General features: G+C 34.5%; 1 protein-coding gene across 4 annotated transcripts in view; it reads right to left on the bottom strand.

Annotated features, from left to right (window-relative positions):
• The window catches only part of LOC116171566 (acetylcholinesterase-like), an 81,020-nt gene extending 68,031 nt beyond the window's left edge, over window positions 1–12,989 (bottom strand). For all 4 annotated transcript variants that reach the window (XR_004145467.1, XM_031488479.1, XM_031488481.1 and 1 more), the window contains exon 1: window positions 12,956–12,989. The gene's annotated coding sequence lies outside the window, so the exon portion shown is untranslated. The remainder of the gene's footprint in view (window positions 1–12,955) is intronic.
• Window positions 12,990–16,669: the final 3,680 nt, after the last annotated feature.

Raw genomic sequence — 16,669 nt, 5'->3', positions numbered from 1 at the left:
TAATATGGGCATCTTATGTTTGAAGTATGATTACACCTTTATACTAAATTACTTTAGGACTTTCTGCATTATTTGCACCTTTGGAAATATCAGTGGTACCCTTAGCTGTCTCATAACCTCTTTGTTTTTCCTGTGCCATATTAACGCGTACATGCAAGTAACGCGATTTAACTCTTGTCTTGTAGAAGACTCGAAACAAGATTAAGTAATTTGATTTAGAAATTCCAACGAACAAACTTCCTAGGCTTGGTAGAATTGCGAATTGGCCAGGGTGCGTATGACTGGTTCTAGGCCCTAAAATGATTGTTTGAAATTGTCTAATGTTCTAACGTCTATCTAAATTCTAAACCGTATACACTATACATTGAAATACAAAGGTCCCAGCGAGGTTCTTTGTAACGGAAGCACTTTTCTATTAATTGCGTAACGGAATACGTACTGAATTCTAAATGCAAGTTCGCTTAACCTGAAATTGGAGTAGGTACACATTATTGTGACTGTAATTATACCGCATACGTAATGGCTATTGATTTTAATTTAATGTAATGGGTTTCACGTCAAATCTAATTGAAATGTTGTAAGGTGGGTAAAATTTAACTGTAAGCTGAAAACGAATACTTTCCATTAAGTAAATAGGACCCTATGTTTATTTCGTTTAAGGTTAACGCATTTTTTCAGCCAATTACAAGCCTAATGAAGTTTAAATTTGTTTACTCGAATTGCAAGTTGACCCGTAGACAAAACAGGCTTGAAAAACAAAGAGGAAAAAGACAAAGGACCATGAAGTGTTTACAACACAAAGGGGGTTCTAGGCCGTCGTTGTGGCGTATTCATTGCGAACGATGGCTCGAATCTTGTCAACAGTAATAAGAGGTCAAAGAATAGGGATGGAAAGTCTTTCCAAGAAAAACCTCGTTAAGAAAATAAAAACAGTTTCATCTCTCAAAATTTCCAAGCATCTCTATAATGGAATTACGATGATAAGTTTCTATTTTGAGCACATACTTTAATGGAAGGTTACTTCATTCTCCCGTAAACATCCAAATGAAGTAAAGAGTTTCTGTTATTTATATACCTCATTAAAGTTTGTGAATGCTTGAGTTTAGTTTCCATGATACTGTGACGTATATTCAAAGTGGCAGCAGCTAACATTTTAAAGTTTATGTTGGAGTAAAAGTTGTATCCGAAAGGTTGATGTTGCTTGATTTTCTAAGCAAACTTTGCAAGAGAAGGAGTTTTATACAAAATTCAATATCTACTCTTTGCTTTAAGATCTCAAGCTCTATAATAAAGTTGTGCGATTGCCAAAGAAGTTGTTTAGAAAGACATGACTTCAGGATACCATTATTACATAATACATATATGTCCTATTCAGCTTCTATTTCAGAACGCACAAAAAACTGGTACATGAAAAATTGGACAAGAAGATCTAATTCAGGACCGCACTAGTTAGGTGGGAAATTCACGCGGTCAACTACTGTTATTTCTGGGTCACTAGTACTGTTTTACTGGTTAAATTTTGGCCAGCTGCAGCGCTCTTGCTTTTCTTGTAGTACTAGGATCAATGTCGTGTCTACAATACGGGCGCTTTGGGCAGCATTACTGTCTTTTGTTTAGAAGGTTTCAAGTTGTCTAGTAGAACATCTGGGACATTGGCCCGTATGAATAAAAATAAGCAAATGCTTATACTTGCACAATTCAAAGTAAATACTCGTAACTGCCCCTTCATACTGGTCTGTTTAGCAGCTCTGCATTGCGTCCCGTCTTTCTGCTTAGCAGGGCTGCTAAGTCGCCCAGTGAAAAGGAGCACTTACGAGTATTTACTTTGAATTTTGCAAGTATAAGCATTTGCTTATTTTTATTCATACGGGCCAATGTCTATCGTTCGCTTGTATGCATGATATGTGTACCTAAATCGGATTCTGAAAGCCTGTCTTTCTTTCAGCTTATGTGTTTAATTTTGTTTTGTCTTAGCGAATAAATTTGTCAATCAAGTAGCTGTGTGTGTAATCGAACCCACAGTGCGACCCAGATTCGTGTTGTCATGTTAAATTTAGTATTCCTGCCCAGAGTTATGCTAAGCTTCAAAACTTGTGTAAATAATTCCTTAGAGTTTTTGGATGTGTTCAAGGCCGCCGAGGTTCCTAAATTATAAAATTAAATCATTGTAGCGGAAGCCGGGCGTGTAGAATTTATAATCGAGCTAGCTGGAGAGGTATTTTGTGGGAGGCTTAGTGACCGTTGCACACAGTAGTAGCTGTTATTCTTTACACTAAGGTAATAGCATATAGTGTAAGGTAGAATGTTATCTGTTAGATAATAATGAGACACACCTGATGATTGAAGATTAATTATAATTTGTAGTGGAGCCCATAGTACAATTTTCCCGGCTCTCATTCTGAAGTTGTGTGGCAATTAGAACAAAAAGAAATACCGATCTCAACAAATTACATTACAGTTTATACTCACTCGTAAATCATTTTTTATGATTTAGAGGAGTTTAATCTTCAAGAGGGATCTCTAAGGAAGGCGCTAATCTAAAAATAGCACCTAATTAAGAACACGTAGAGATATAGGTACCTAGCGTGTAGAAATACGGAACTAAAATGACCCGTTCAATCAATCGTTAATTTACACCCTCAACTTCGAATAATTAAGGACGCATTTTTACCAAAATGATGTCGAAGGAAAAGCGGGTTGGTCTCGGGTAATTGGATGTTTAACGTCGAACATATTTCCTTGTAATTGCAGGGGTTAAAAGCTCTCTTCCAGATTAAAAAGTGATTCTTAAAATATCGGTATTTCAACATTTGTACGAAGGTTCAGGATAATTAAACAGGAAACACGTACGTGACCCTATTCGAAGAGTTTTCTCAGTTTGAAATTCATTTTATATCGCGTACAGCAAAGAATTTTAAGCTGATAAGTTTCTTGATGCAAAAAGGATAATTGTAAATACGTGCATAAAGGAAACGAAAAATAAACCATATTTGTGCGGAGTGCTCATCGATCGAGTAGTCTTTCCTCGTTTGAACCCCGGTTACCCCCTATAATGCCAGTACGTTGGAACATCCAAACCCTCTAAACCACCCCTGAACAGCCTAACTGTTGTTACGCTTTACTCGTCGACTAAAGCGGGTTTTTCGCCACCGCGACCCAAACAAAAGGGACTATTCTCTTTTTGTGAGCGCAAATGTTGTTTTCGTGGCCAATAAGAAATAAAAAAAATTCTATTTGTCCTTTTAAAATTGTTGTTGGAGGAAATAGTGCGGGATACTAAAATTATGTTATCCCGCCGAGAGCGTTTATCAAAGCGCCTTAAATGGGGTTTTACAGTCGGCAGTGCTGCCATCAACTTTGTTATGGAATGAAATAAAAAATCAGTTACTTCTTTTCCAATTTCTCTAATTTTATGTAGACCATTAGAGGGAGGGAATGTAATGCTAGAAACACAATTCGGGGATGGAAGAGACTTGTGCCGCCGATAAACTCAGTTCGAGTATCGGGCGATCTCTCTGATATAACTTTATTGTGCACAGAAATTGCGATAAAGGCATAAAACGAAGCATCCGAATACAATTTCCTACAGCTGAAATATCAAGCTCTGTAAGATTTACCGTGCTGTTGACAGTTTGCGAAGTATCGTATCACCTGCATTGTCGTAAAATTTTAAATGTCCTTAAAATACAACCACTGAGAATACTGTATGTGGATCTGAACACTTTCCACAGACAAAAAAAACCTTTTTAGGTAAAAACAAATGGACGTTATTAAAAATTGCATTCCAAATGCACTGTCAGATTTAAAAATCACCGTTAATCACATTTGCTCAAACAGAAATTAGAGAGGGATCGAAACAGACAGATTATTAAATAATGCACAACCCTTTGGCGCACAAAGGAATATAGGTCTCAAAAGGTTTTCCAATCGGGGTTTAGGGTTTTATTTATACAATCAATTGATTCTGTAACATGCAAAACACTAGGTACTTTCTATCTACGATCGCAGGTAAAAAGAAGAGCTTTTCTGCTCTTATTAATATTCGTGTCACTCTTCCGTTCCTTTATGTTTCCGTGTAGCCTATTATTATGGACCGTCATAAAATATGTATAGCCATAAAACGGTAAAGAAATTTCAATGTGCCAAATAAACGAAAACAAACTTACACTCATAGATCGATTTGTAGACAGACAAACTTTGTATACAAGGTGTTCTAACGGAAATTGCCAGAATGGTTAATTTTTTTAGTATTGGAGCTACGAACTAGCAAACAACTATTCGACTTTTTAATTTCAATGACTTAAAAGTGCTTCAAATTTGGTATAAATAAGAACCACCGGCGACATACTGTATATTGGTGTATTTATTAGTTAAGATGGTTTCAAAGAATCGTAAAAAGGTGGACTAAACTTGGAAACTTACGCCATCCGGGCGAAAGGAGGAGAAGGATTTCTTGAAAAATGGTGTGTACGTTATGAGAAAGGATTCCTTCAAATAAGAATTTTCCTACTAAATAAACATCGTGCCCCTAAATATTTATGGCGTTTCCAGTAGGGGCTATCAAAGTTTATTAGAAATATTTAACGTTATTTTTTTTAGTTTGGAAATGGGATAGTTGAACAGTGCCTAAGCATTCATGTAGACCTTTCCATCTTTCTATCCGTCCACCCCAGACGTTAAGACCATATGTATGAGGCTGGAGTGCTGAAATCTAAATGGACGGACGCAATTAACGCAGAAATATGTATTTTTTATATGAAATACGTTAAAAACGGTCCAAACAGAAAGTTATTTTAAATCCTCCCTAAAAATCGTTGTTTAGTAAACTTTAGTATCATACGGTTTTGTGCTTTTATTCTTGTAGCAAACGGATAGGTTTCATTTTTTGTTGAATTTGTGTATAAAGGAATTTTAGTGGTTGAATACGTCAGTAATTACGGTTTTATTTTGCTGCGTAGTACTTTTACTGCACCTGCTTTATTCGCGATTCAGATTAACTGTGAGGCCTCTGGTGGCAGCACATTGTAATTAATATTGGTGAGATAAGACCGCCATTTTGTTTATTTACAATGGCCAAAAGTAGTTGTAGTTGTAATGGCTGTAAAAGTAAATACGCTTAGAAAAATTTCATTTACAGTTTTATCACGTTACTTTCAAGAATTTTAAATGTGATCAGTGCAATTATGCAACCAACAATAAGGATAATTTAAAAAATCGTCATCTAACGCATATTATTTCCAAAGTGTTTAATTGTGAACAGTGGAATTACACAAACAACAATCAGGATTCAGGATAAGTTAAAGATCATCGTCGAACGCATAGCATTTCCAAAGTTTTTAATTGAGAACAGTGAAATTACTCAACAAACAATAGGAGATATATGCGTCGTTCTTTGACACACTCCGCTTTGAATAACTTTCTATCACTGATGCAAAACCATTATCTAGTATATTGATATACTATATAATTGGTAGAAAAAAAGAGAAATGAATATTAGATTATGTGTGTATACACAGAAGACACAAGAGGGTTAGAAATAACAGCGACTATTGCATGGTAATATCCAAAATAAAGTTGGAAACGGAAATTCACGCAATATCCCAAAATATTCCGACCAATTTAGATTTATAGACCAATCAGTAAACCCATACTGTGGCCCTACTTGACGATTTGGTGAAATGATTAAAAAATTGGCGGAGGATTGAACCCGAGCCGCCCATTTTCTATAAATCATATTCTAGTGACATCTGGCATCGTTGTTGACCATAAGAGCTTGTACTGTACATTCAAGGCGAGGCGGACTATAGAAGTAGTAATAATGATCATCCCAAGGAGATCCTAAAATACTTCGTCCAGTATTGAATAAATATTAGAAGGTAGATTGAGTAACGTAGTCAGTGGCGGATTTACATATAGGCACACTATTCACGTGCCTAGGAGCGGCAGCTTTAGAGGGTGGAATTTTTTGCAGTAAGTGTATTTATTTTAGGTAACATTTTAAGTTTTAAAATAAGTTCCCTATAACAAGTTACAAATGACAAAAATTTTTAATTAAAATTATGAAATAAATTGGAATTGGTAGGTAGTTTAAACAAACTGTAACTGTAAGAACGATAATCGACAATGCAAGTTTTGACGTGTGTGAAAACTAAATCTTAGGTATACTGTATTTCTTTTCATATTAGTTTTAAAAATTTCATTCATTTTTTATTACCATCTTAAAATTTATTGCAATTTAAAGATTGTTTTGGTGTGCTTAGGGGCGCAAAAAATTCAAATCCGCCACTGAACGTAGTTCAAAAACCGTTAGATGGAACACAGCGATTTCAAGGACGAAGTTACTATAAAGTAACCCATTGGAAAAACTAAGAAGCATCATTAGAAGAAGTACATTACGTTATGGCTGGCTGTCTAGCTGGCCGGTTGACTGGCTCGCTGGTTAGCTGGCTGTTCGGCTAAGATCTCAGCAATTACAATAGCTAGAGACTTCAGCCCTAGCTTCAGACTCTAGTCTATCTTGAATTAGATTTCTCGTGAGATCGATTATTTTAAACTTTGCTAATAAAATATGATCCGTATTACCAAAAATGCGCTTTCACCATGCATATGCTGATTTACAAATTGTTTAACTTTGTATGCAAAAAAATATTATAGCACTGCTCAAAAAAAGATGTGTACTAAAGCAAGGAAAGATGGTGTGCCCAAAACAATTTATTATACAGTGCCCATTATGTATTGTATCTCTGTAAATAACGACTGTATACAACATTTTCCTGTATAAAAGTTGTTTAACACTTTATTGGGCACAATAAGGCAGCGTTCAGTTGTTCTTATTTCAGAAAACAAACGAATAGCGAAAAACAATTTAATTTTTTTAAGTAACAATTGTAGCTTTTGATAAGGGTCGCTTGATAGACATTTTTTTTTCTCTTTTCGATGATGTAACGTACCCTCATAGGTACAAGAAAATGTTTCAAAAAAATTTAAGAACTCTTTATTAAGTAATTACATCAATAACAGTAATCTAGATATCCTACAACAAAATAAATCAAAAGAACGTGTAAGTGTCTGATTAAACCTCGAAGGCAAAACGAAATTAGCAGTGAAATGCTTTTCATCGCTATAAGTGATCAAAATATTTGCCATTAATTGCAAGGCCTAACCTAAACTGAAACGGACCTAAGCAAAAAGCTTGAAATGAATGTTTGAATATTTTAGGAGAAATTGCTGGACAACTATTAAGTTTTGAATTGAGGCACAGCCTAAGACCTCTTTCACAAAATCACGAGACTTTTACATAACACGCTTTTCCATTACGCTGGAAGACCGCCATTGTCTCTCATAAGTAGTGATACAGAACCGTAAATGAACCAGTGCAAGGTCGCTCGCCAGATTATACACTTTCTAACATATGGTGGAAATAAAAATATCTAGGGATTTTCTATGCAATTTGTTATTTGCTTTAGTTACGGCTTACGTCTGGCTCTAGTGTGAGAAAAATATAATACTACTGGCATTGAATTTATAACTAAAATTCAATGCTACTGGTATGCGGACATTAGTGGTATTAAAGATAATATTACGGCAAGGTCTAGGACTACATAATAACCATTTTTACCGCAATCGAAATTTTCATAAACAGGGTACAAATTGGTCCTTCGTGCCGAATTGGTTTCATCTCTACTTTGCGACAACTTTACTCCTAAGTTTATACCATGGGTATTTTTATAACTGTTATCGTCATTAGACCACACTTTTATTGTATTACACTAGCATTCATTAATCGCTACGGGAACACTTTGTATGCAAGTTTAAAACTCGCACATCCTTACAAGAGAAATTTGTGAGACACGAAGCAGGAGCAAATATTACTCTTGCTCTTGGTACACTTATGCTTTGAAAAAGGATAAAGCGAAATAATTGAACCTGTTACCGTAACTGTCGACGACTTCCAGTTTATACACGTACGGAAGTAATTGAAGGAAAACAAATTCCAAGCCGCAGAGCGACACTGTCAGTGCGATTAGTATTTACGTTAGTCACCAATTTATAGACCAACATTAGTAATCTGTTTAATTCCGCACAAATTATTCAGTTTATAAAGCACCGAGGTAGTCAGTAGCGGATTCACTATAGAATCAATAAAGTACCGTCGCGTCGGCTTTATACATAACTTTAAGAGTTTCTCAAAACAGGACGAGTTAAGTGTAATCAATTATTATTTACCTAATAAGTTTATTCCATGAAATTATAAAAGCGGTCTGAAGTTTATTTGCAAAGTTAACACTTTATAATGCTTAAAACGTTACTTGAGTTTTCCTCGAATTTTTCCTTGAAACTTCATAATTTCTCATTAACCTTTTGTATGGGTATCGATCGATTTGCGTAAATTTAGAACATAAGAACCAACTAGACTAAGAAGCATTAATTTTGGTATCGATTAGCTAATGGACATTTCGCCGTTTACCTCCCTTATACACGAGAGAGAGCCGTATCTTGCGCGACATAGCAGGAGGAATACGAAAATCGCTGCAGTTGGCATTAATTTTGCAAAGTAACCTGTCAAATGGAGATACAGCCTTCCACTGCGGCGAACATCATCTGTATTACCAATTATGTTTAGACAATTAAATTTGGATATCTATAAAAAATTATGGGGAACTGGCCTCACATGTATAGACACATGATTAGTTACGAAAAATCTAAAGGAGTTTCCGACGAGCATTGATTAAAATTTTCAGTCTTCATCATCGCCTAGCATTCCTGTTTGAAGGATGCACATATCCCTTCAGGAAATTTTCTTCGGATATCAGTTTATAGGTAGTATATCCAAAGCCAAAGCCAACCGAATAAATCGGCTATATTCACTCATACTTTCCCAACACAAATGTGAAGTATACGTAAATCATTTACGAACAAGAAAATTGAATTTCAAACCCGATTTTCCTATTGTGGTACGTTCATATTTTCGTACTACTGTCCTGGAATCAATTGGGATAGGTACACAGCACATTGTACAATAATTGCACTGAAGGCACCATTATTGATGATATTTATTACTTAATGGTCAAATTTATTATAAAAGTTAATTTAAAAGTTTGTTATTTGCGCGTTAAATACAACACACAGCCTATACTCTACCACCTACGTGAAATAAATGTCAAGGTATGATGAATTTGTTTAATTTCACATAATTTACGAGCTAGTAATCGAGAAAAAAATTAATATATTAAAGTTTAATAAATAATTTAACAAATAACATCTACAATTAAGCAGAAATAATTAGGTATGATGTATAACACACACAAAAGGTAGTGATGTGTTTTTTCGTGGGATGAACAGTTTACAAGATATTGTCCAAAATCCGTACGAGGCGTCATCTGCAGCGGTTCCGTCGATGTAACCTATGTTCAGATTAAAGCTTATAGACCCCCTAACACAACCCCATTGGCCGCAATACTCTCACTGATATCCTACGGGAGCCAAATTTTGACATTTCCCTATTCTACTACTTAAAAGCACACGGACCGACTGTAGAATTCTAGAATTCTCCGCCTCTGGCGGGACGGGCTGGATGGTTATTTATTATTAATTAATTGTAAATAAATAAATCACGTAATTAAATTTAGGTTACAGTACTTTACTCACTCCTTACAACAGCTTTCTATTTAGTTGATATCACTCGTTTGATAGCGACGCTAAAACAATATTTTTTTGATTGCTTTTCACTAAGTTTAATACGATCATATCTTAGATTCAGACAGCAAGTTGTAAAATTCCAAAATACATCTTCTGATAAATTACCTATTACGACGATCAGGTCTACCACAAGGATCAATATTAGGTCCGGTACTATTTACTATTTTTCTAAATGACATTTTTATGGATGCCATTGGAAAATCTTACATTATATGCCAACGATTCTACAACCTTTAATGCGAACAGCACGGTAAAAGAAAATTTAAGAAAAATAAAATGAAAGAAAGAAGAAAAGAAAGAAAATTTAAGAAAAACGATATGGCATACTCTGAAAAATGTGAACTCACCAGAAATTGTAAAAAAATTAGTAGGAATTTGCATTGATTTAAATTAGTTTTTTTGATAAACAGTCTAATTTTATTATGGAGCCATGTACGTGCAGCAAGCGGGATTTTTTTTCTATCCAACGACGCGTTTGACAATAACAAACTTTGTCTTGTGTTTGTATTTTGCATTCAATTGTGCACTTCTACAAACGTGGTACCTATTTTAGTCAGTCGCACTTATTCTACAATGCAGTAGCTTTGGGTAGGCTAGTCAAAATAGGTGGTTAAGGTAGAAAAAATTAGTAACATGCGGAAATGAGTATCCAATAGGGTCCTTATTAACCCCTCAAAAATCGCACTTTGTCGCATTGGTGGAACTTGGAAAAAAATGACTGCCATCTTGATTTTTTTTAAATTTATTAAATATTTCGTAAAGTATACATTATATCAAAAAAACTCACGAGACTTTTTTTATGGAGAATCAAAAGTTACCTATAATAATAAAAATTTAAGTCTATTGATCAAAAAACAAAAAAGTTATTGAAATTTATATGATTTGGGTAATTATCACATCTGTGTCGAGACAGATGTATTTCAAGAACTTAATGCAGATATAGCAGTTTTAATTAAATCAGGACTTTAAATTATTTTAAATCTGTACCGGTGTCCAAAGAAGATTCATGATTTAATGTAGCCAGTAAGTAGAGGGAGGCAAATAATTGAATGTTTTTATTTTCTTTAGGATATCGGCTCACTAGAGTCGTTTATATATTTTAGCAAGGTCTGATGATGAAGTGAGCTTCGAAATCGATAACCTAAAGAAAATAAACACATTCAATTATTTGCTTCCCTCTACTTACCTGCTACATTAAATATATTCAAATAATTCACATGGAGCAACACATCAATAAAAAAAAAAGATTCATGATATTAATGTGCTGTTTGGCAGCTTCTTCGGTTGGTGGTAGTGAGGCTAAACACAATTCTGAATTTAAGCTTTGCCTTGAAGTCATTCGCATACATGTATAGTGTGTGACGTAACTGGTTAATATCATGAATCTTCTTTGGACACCGGTACAGATTTAAAATAATTTTAAGTCCTGCTTTAATTAAAACTGCTATATCTGCATTATACATCTAAGTCTCGACAGAAATGTGATAATTACCCAAATCATATAAATTTCAATAACTTTTTTGTTTTTTGATCAATAGTTTGTCTTTTTTTTAATATAGGTAACTTTTGATTCTCCATAAAAAAAGTCTCTTGAGTTTTTTTGATGTAATGTATACTTTACGAAATATTTAATAAATTCGAAAAAAATCAAGATGGCGGCCATTTTTTTCCAAGTACCACCAATGCGGCAAAGTGCGATTTTTTAGGGGTTAATAAGGACCCTATTGAGTACTCATTTCCGCAGAGATCACTTTGTTACTGATTTTTTCTACTTCACTTGTATAAACCTGCCTAGATTGACCAGCCTAGGGTACAGTAGTGATAAACGTGAAGCAAATTATAGAGGTGTTTTTAGTACTCTTAACTTTACTTAAACATTTATAAAAACGAATGTGAATTAATTTTTAATGTTATCTTGATTATTTTGATATCGTTTATTGTTGGCCCCTACTTAACTTAATGTAATCTAATAAGGTTCAAAAATTACAAATGGTACCTATGCTTATGATCTTACTCGTTTTGCTTTAAATGGTGTCGATTGCCTACAGCTATTTATAGATATAGTTCTTGGATTCAAATGAAACTGGCAAACATTTTGCATAAACTCATGCCGAAATGAGCGCGATGGATAGGAAGAAATTGTACAGTTCGTCATTTTTTGACGCTCAATATGCATTTAACGCTTGCAATGCAAAAAGTATACAAGTAAACCCTTTCACATTATTGCACAAAACGAAAAAAGAAGTGATTTGCAGAGCATAGCGCAAATATGGAAATGGAAGTTGTAGGTCCTTATTTGATATTCAATGAAGTTAACCAGGCGTATATGCAATTAAATTTGAAAAGGTCTGAATTCAATCAAAAGTTTGAATATTTATGTGTCCCAAAATGAGTAGATTTTATTAAAATATGCTTCCTTTCCATATATTAAAGCGGACGAGTGGCGCGGCTCTGGATTTTCTAGGCCAGGATCCGCAGAATATAGCGTCGGTGTTTTGCTGCAGCACAACAACTGTATTAATGTGATTTATGCAATTTAAATAGATATTGATCTAATAAAGATAGGTACATCATATTATTCAAGCTCGAGTTGAAAAGCATTCGTGTTAAACGTTGGCGATCAAATATTATCATGCCATGAATATTTAGGCCGTACCTACTTTCTTTATTGACGTCGTTCTATGCAATGATCCATTTTAATGCGAAGGGCCACAGATTATTTTTCGCACGATGATTCTGCTTTCACTTAATAATAAGGAGATTCGCACTAAAATTGTTTATAACAAAAAAGTTCAAGGTTAGTTGTGAAATGAACGGAAAGCGAAAATGAATCAATATTTCTCGGTGCCCCTTTCAGATTCTGTACATCGATAACAAATAATTAAAAAGTTTTTGTCCTAAAGGTGTATAAATCTCACTTGAGTGATTTATGGCGTCGAACGAAGCGTAACAATTTGGAAATTTCCTTTATAAAAGTAGCAAAGGTGCCCATAAATCTTACGTACCTTTTCAGCGTTTCCCATTTTTTTTAATGGAAAATTTGCTTAATTACATAACACCAGTTTGCGATGTCATTGCTATTTAAACGTCAAAATTAACTATGTTGAGATATCTACCTGAAGGGAGAAACACATAAACGCTCTGTCAGTTCTACTAATTAGTGTTTCATAGACAGTAAACTTGCACCTTTAAGGAGGTAATTAGCGTTGAAGTGGTTCTGAACGTAACAGTTTTAGGAGCACAGGAGAATACTTACGTGTGATGAAAACTTTACTGGTATGTGGAAAACCTGGAAAAAGAAAGCGTCATTAGTGAAATAGAAAACAATAATATCTGAATTCTTAAAAAATTTTGCTTTTTCTCTAGATATGCCTGGAATAGATTACCAACATATTATAAGATATATCTTTTATATTATCCTAAATTGCTATAGAAACAATAACAGATTGATATAAATATAATATAATAAAATATAAAATATCCTTTAAAAAACTGATTTTTGATTACTTAGGTACTAGTAACAAAAATAGGAATTACTATGAATCTTCTTGAAACCTTTATTAGAATCCAAATTTCATATCAATAGGACACTCCAGTAAACAGTATGAGAACACAAAGTGCACTAAGCTGTTTCCCTAAATACAGGAACTAATACGTCCTGAACACATTCTGTGCTCGATACAAATTTTTATATCTCCCTACGCACAAAGTGTGGTAGTTGGCACATAAACGAGCACAAAACAGGCGTAAATTAGTGTTTTAGTTCTTGGATTTGAGGGAGCAAGGCGTTGGATTTGAGGGAGCAAGGCAATGCACGTGATTAGTAATCGTGTCTCACACATCTGGTCCTTTATGCACCCCTGCAAAAGAAGGGGAAGTCGAGCAATGGAGAACGGGACTGGCTTTTCATAATAAAAGGGTTGAAGGCTCCCGTTTTAATTTTTCGATACCAAACTTCCTACTTCGGACCTTCAACCCTTAAAACGGAATCTTCCAAACGATTCAAACGATCCCTTATCAGAACCAGTTAGATCGGTCGCCGCTCAAGGAGGACTGTGATACTTATGATCCAGTCAGATCTACCGAACTAATGCACGAACCCAAAAGATCCCTGGCGGATCGGTTAACGTGAAGCCCGCAGGTTTATATAACCTACCAGGATTGACGATACCAACAATACAGGTAAACTAATCAAAACTAAACAGAAAATTAACAGGTCAGGTGAAAAACGGAAAGCTCTCGAGTGAATGGAAAACAAAGAGAAAAGTAATGCTGGGTTTTATCTGGCAAAAACGGAATGATGAATAAGTGATCGGTTAATATGAGTTCTAGTAAAATGGCCTGATAGAGGTAAACTAACTCCACAAGAAAATTTCGAAAAAATTTACCGCTACCGTTGCGATTCATCTCGACAAATCATTTCGCATTCTTCTTCACCATATCTAACTCCCTCGCCTATTTTGAAAATAGAGCATACGTAGAAGCATTTTTACGACAATATCGTTTTTGTTATATCGTTCCCTGTAACAGTTTGGGAAAAAATCTGTTTTTTTTTGTTTTGGAGAACACATTTCGCCTCCTGATCGTCTGGAATTAAAAAGTATTGTTATCGCTCTTAGGCTGAATCGAGGCTACCAACCACAATGGACAATATACATGCTAATGGAAATTGATATTTTTTATTTCGCTTTATTGGTTCTGCAATAGTGCTGTTTAATGCAAAAAACAGAATAAAAACATTTTACCTTGTTCAATTTTCAGTCACTCCTTAAAGCATTTTGACACAAAAATCAGGGATCTCAAAAAGCTATACGTGATGGACTGAAGGCTTTTTATAAGCATCGTGCATATTTTAGATTAAAATTTTTCGGCTGGAAATCTAAGCCTGAGAATAGGTATGGTTCGTGCTCGTAAAAATAACAGATTGATTCAATTTAATGAAATCTATGTCGATCTCGTGTTGATGTTTGGAAGAAGCATTTATAAAGACAAAATGTGATTTTTCGTAATGCAGTCGCGCTTTCAAATTTCACGTTGTTCCAGAAAATGCTTTGTTTGTAGACCGTTACGTCTTTTCTTTATGTACCCTCTTTTCAAACGGTGCTTTTAGTGGATTAGATTTCGGGGCGTTAAATTTCTGAATCTCCACTAATCTAACTTTTTGTACTACACGCATTCATAGAATAAACGAGTTCGATTTCTAAGTAAAATAATCCTCCCAAGTCTGTAAAGATAAATATTCAATTGCGCACGAAACATTTCCAATCCAGTTCCTTTGCTTATGAGGCAAAACGATCTCACCCCTCTCCACGCGCTTCCCCCCCCAACTAATAAGGTAAACACTTTCGTATCAATTTCGTAGATATACGGCCTTTTTAAAAAAAAGACACAAATCTTTGTTTCGCACCTCACCTGTGTTTAGAATCAATGAAAAAAACACAAAAATAGGGGTAAATTATACTAGAATTTTACAAAAGATTACGTTTTCATCTCTTTACATATTGCACTTATCTCAATTTTAATTGAATGATGATGGTTGATTTTCTTTTTATTATTTTGTGTTTGTAAAATCAAATTTTTCTGTGTAATTTCATGCAAGTTGTGTGTTAATTCGAACCCTTTACTAACGACGAACAGAGAAGTTTCACGTTCAAATTACAATTAATTTTATTTGATTCTCGCCCCAAGATCATCAGAATAGTCTTTCTGGTAGTGCCAAAAGGAAAAATGCAAACAACCATGTACGCTCTTTTTTCAGTGTTCCTTTTATATCCCGAAAACTATGCTAATTGACTATATTCGCAAGAAAAATATAAAGTATCTTTAGCAAGTTTAGCAGTAAAAATTAACGGAATTTTTTTTCAGTTCTTGAGTACAGGCGGACCGACAGACTGAAATCATCAAGATTTTGTTTGATTCGGATTCCTGGCGTTTCAAAACGTATATTTCCGTCAAAATAGTGGGGGTAATTTTTTAACCCAATGCAATAAATCCCTTACTAACGTTCGCGTGATAAAAATCGTTTCGTTTAATTGAATAAAGACAGTTCCAATTTACTGGGTAGGAATTTAAAATTTTTACATGTAGCTTTTGTCCCAAAATTTTGACAAATCAAATTATTCATCCTCTAAATAATCTCTACATGGATATCGTAAAAAAGAAAATATATTGTTGCTGTTGTTCCCTAAATAAAAATTGAAACACATCAAAGAATAAAAGAATTAAACACAAAGAGGAGCTAGCGCCACAAAGGCACATTTAGATTTAAATATTCGAGTACTTCATTAGCGTTGCATTGCACGCAAACGTTTCGTTGCGATTCACAGTATCAATCCTTGGATAATATAATTTTCTCTTCAGGACCAGCGTTCGCATTTCACACTCCAACATTAATAAGATGACATAAGCACAAAGCAGTCAATCGACTGTACTGACTTTAGTGCGGAATTACTTGAATTTTGGAAGGAACGGCTCCACCATTTTTCTGTTCACCAAATAGATAAGAGCCTTACATACCTCAATAGTTGGGATGACCATGATACCAAACAAAATCAGTTCAATTACTTTTTAGCAATGGTGTATGTGTTAATTTAATTGCAGACAGTAAGAAAATGTGGTTGTCGTCGTAGAGATTGTTCTTTACACAGAAGTGATATCGGTATCTTTTTGTTTGTTTCGAACTTAATATGAACAACTTTTAATTGGTTTCGCCTTTCGCGAAAATAAATATAGCAGGGTTTACTTTGCAATTTACAAAGGCACAAATTTCTGCCCTTAATCTCAATCCGAGAGGTAGATTAAATTGGAAACAAATATTGGATTCGCCAAATTTCTAGGAAACGGGAATAAACTGAGGGATTGCAATTCAGATTACATACATTTGTGAAATTTGTTTTACATTTTATGCAAAATAACATAGTTAAATATTAGTATGCGTCACCTTAGAGGAAGTGATTGACAGGATAAGCCC

The sequence above is a fragment of the Photinus pyralis genome, unplaced genomic scaffold (genome assembly GCF_008802855.1).
Source record: "Photinus pyralis isolate 1611_PpyrPB1 unplaced genomic scaffold, Ppyr1.3 Ppyr1.4_LG5, whole genome shotgun sequence".
In the NCBI taxonomy this organism is placed as follows: Eukaryota; Metazoa; Arthropoda; class Insecta; order Coleoptera; family Lampyridae; genus Photinus; species Photinus pyralis.
Note: the sequence above shows the minus strand (reverse complement) of the source record. Positions and strands in the feature narration are given on the sequence as shown.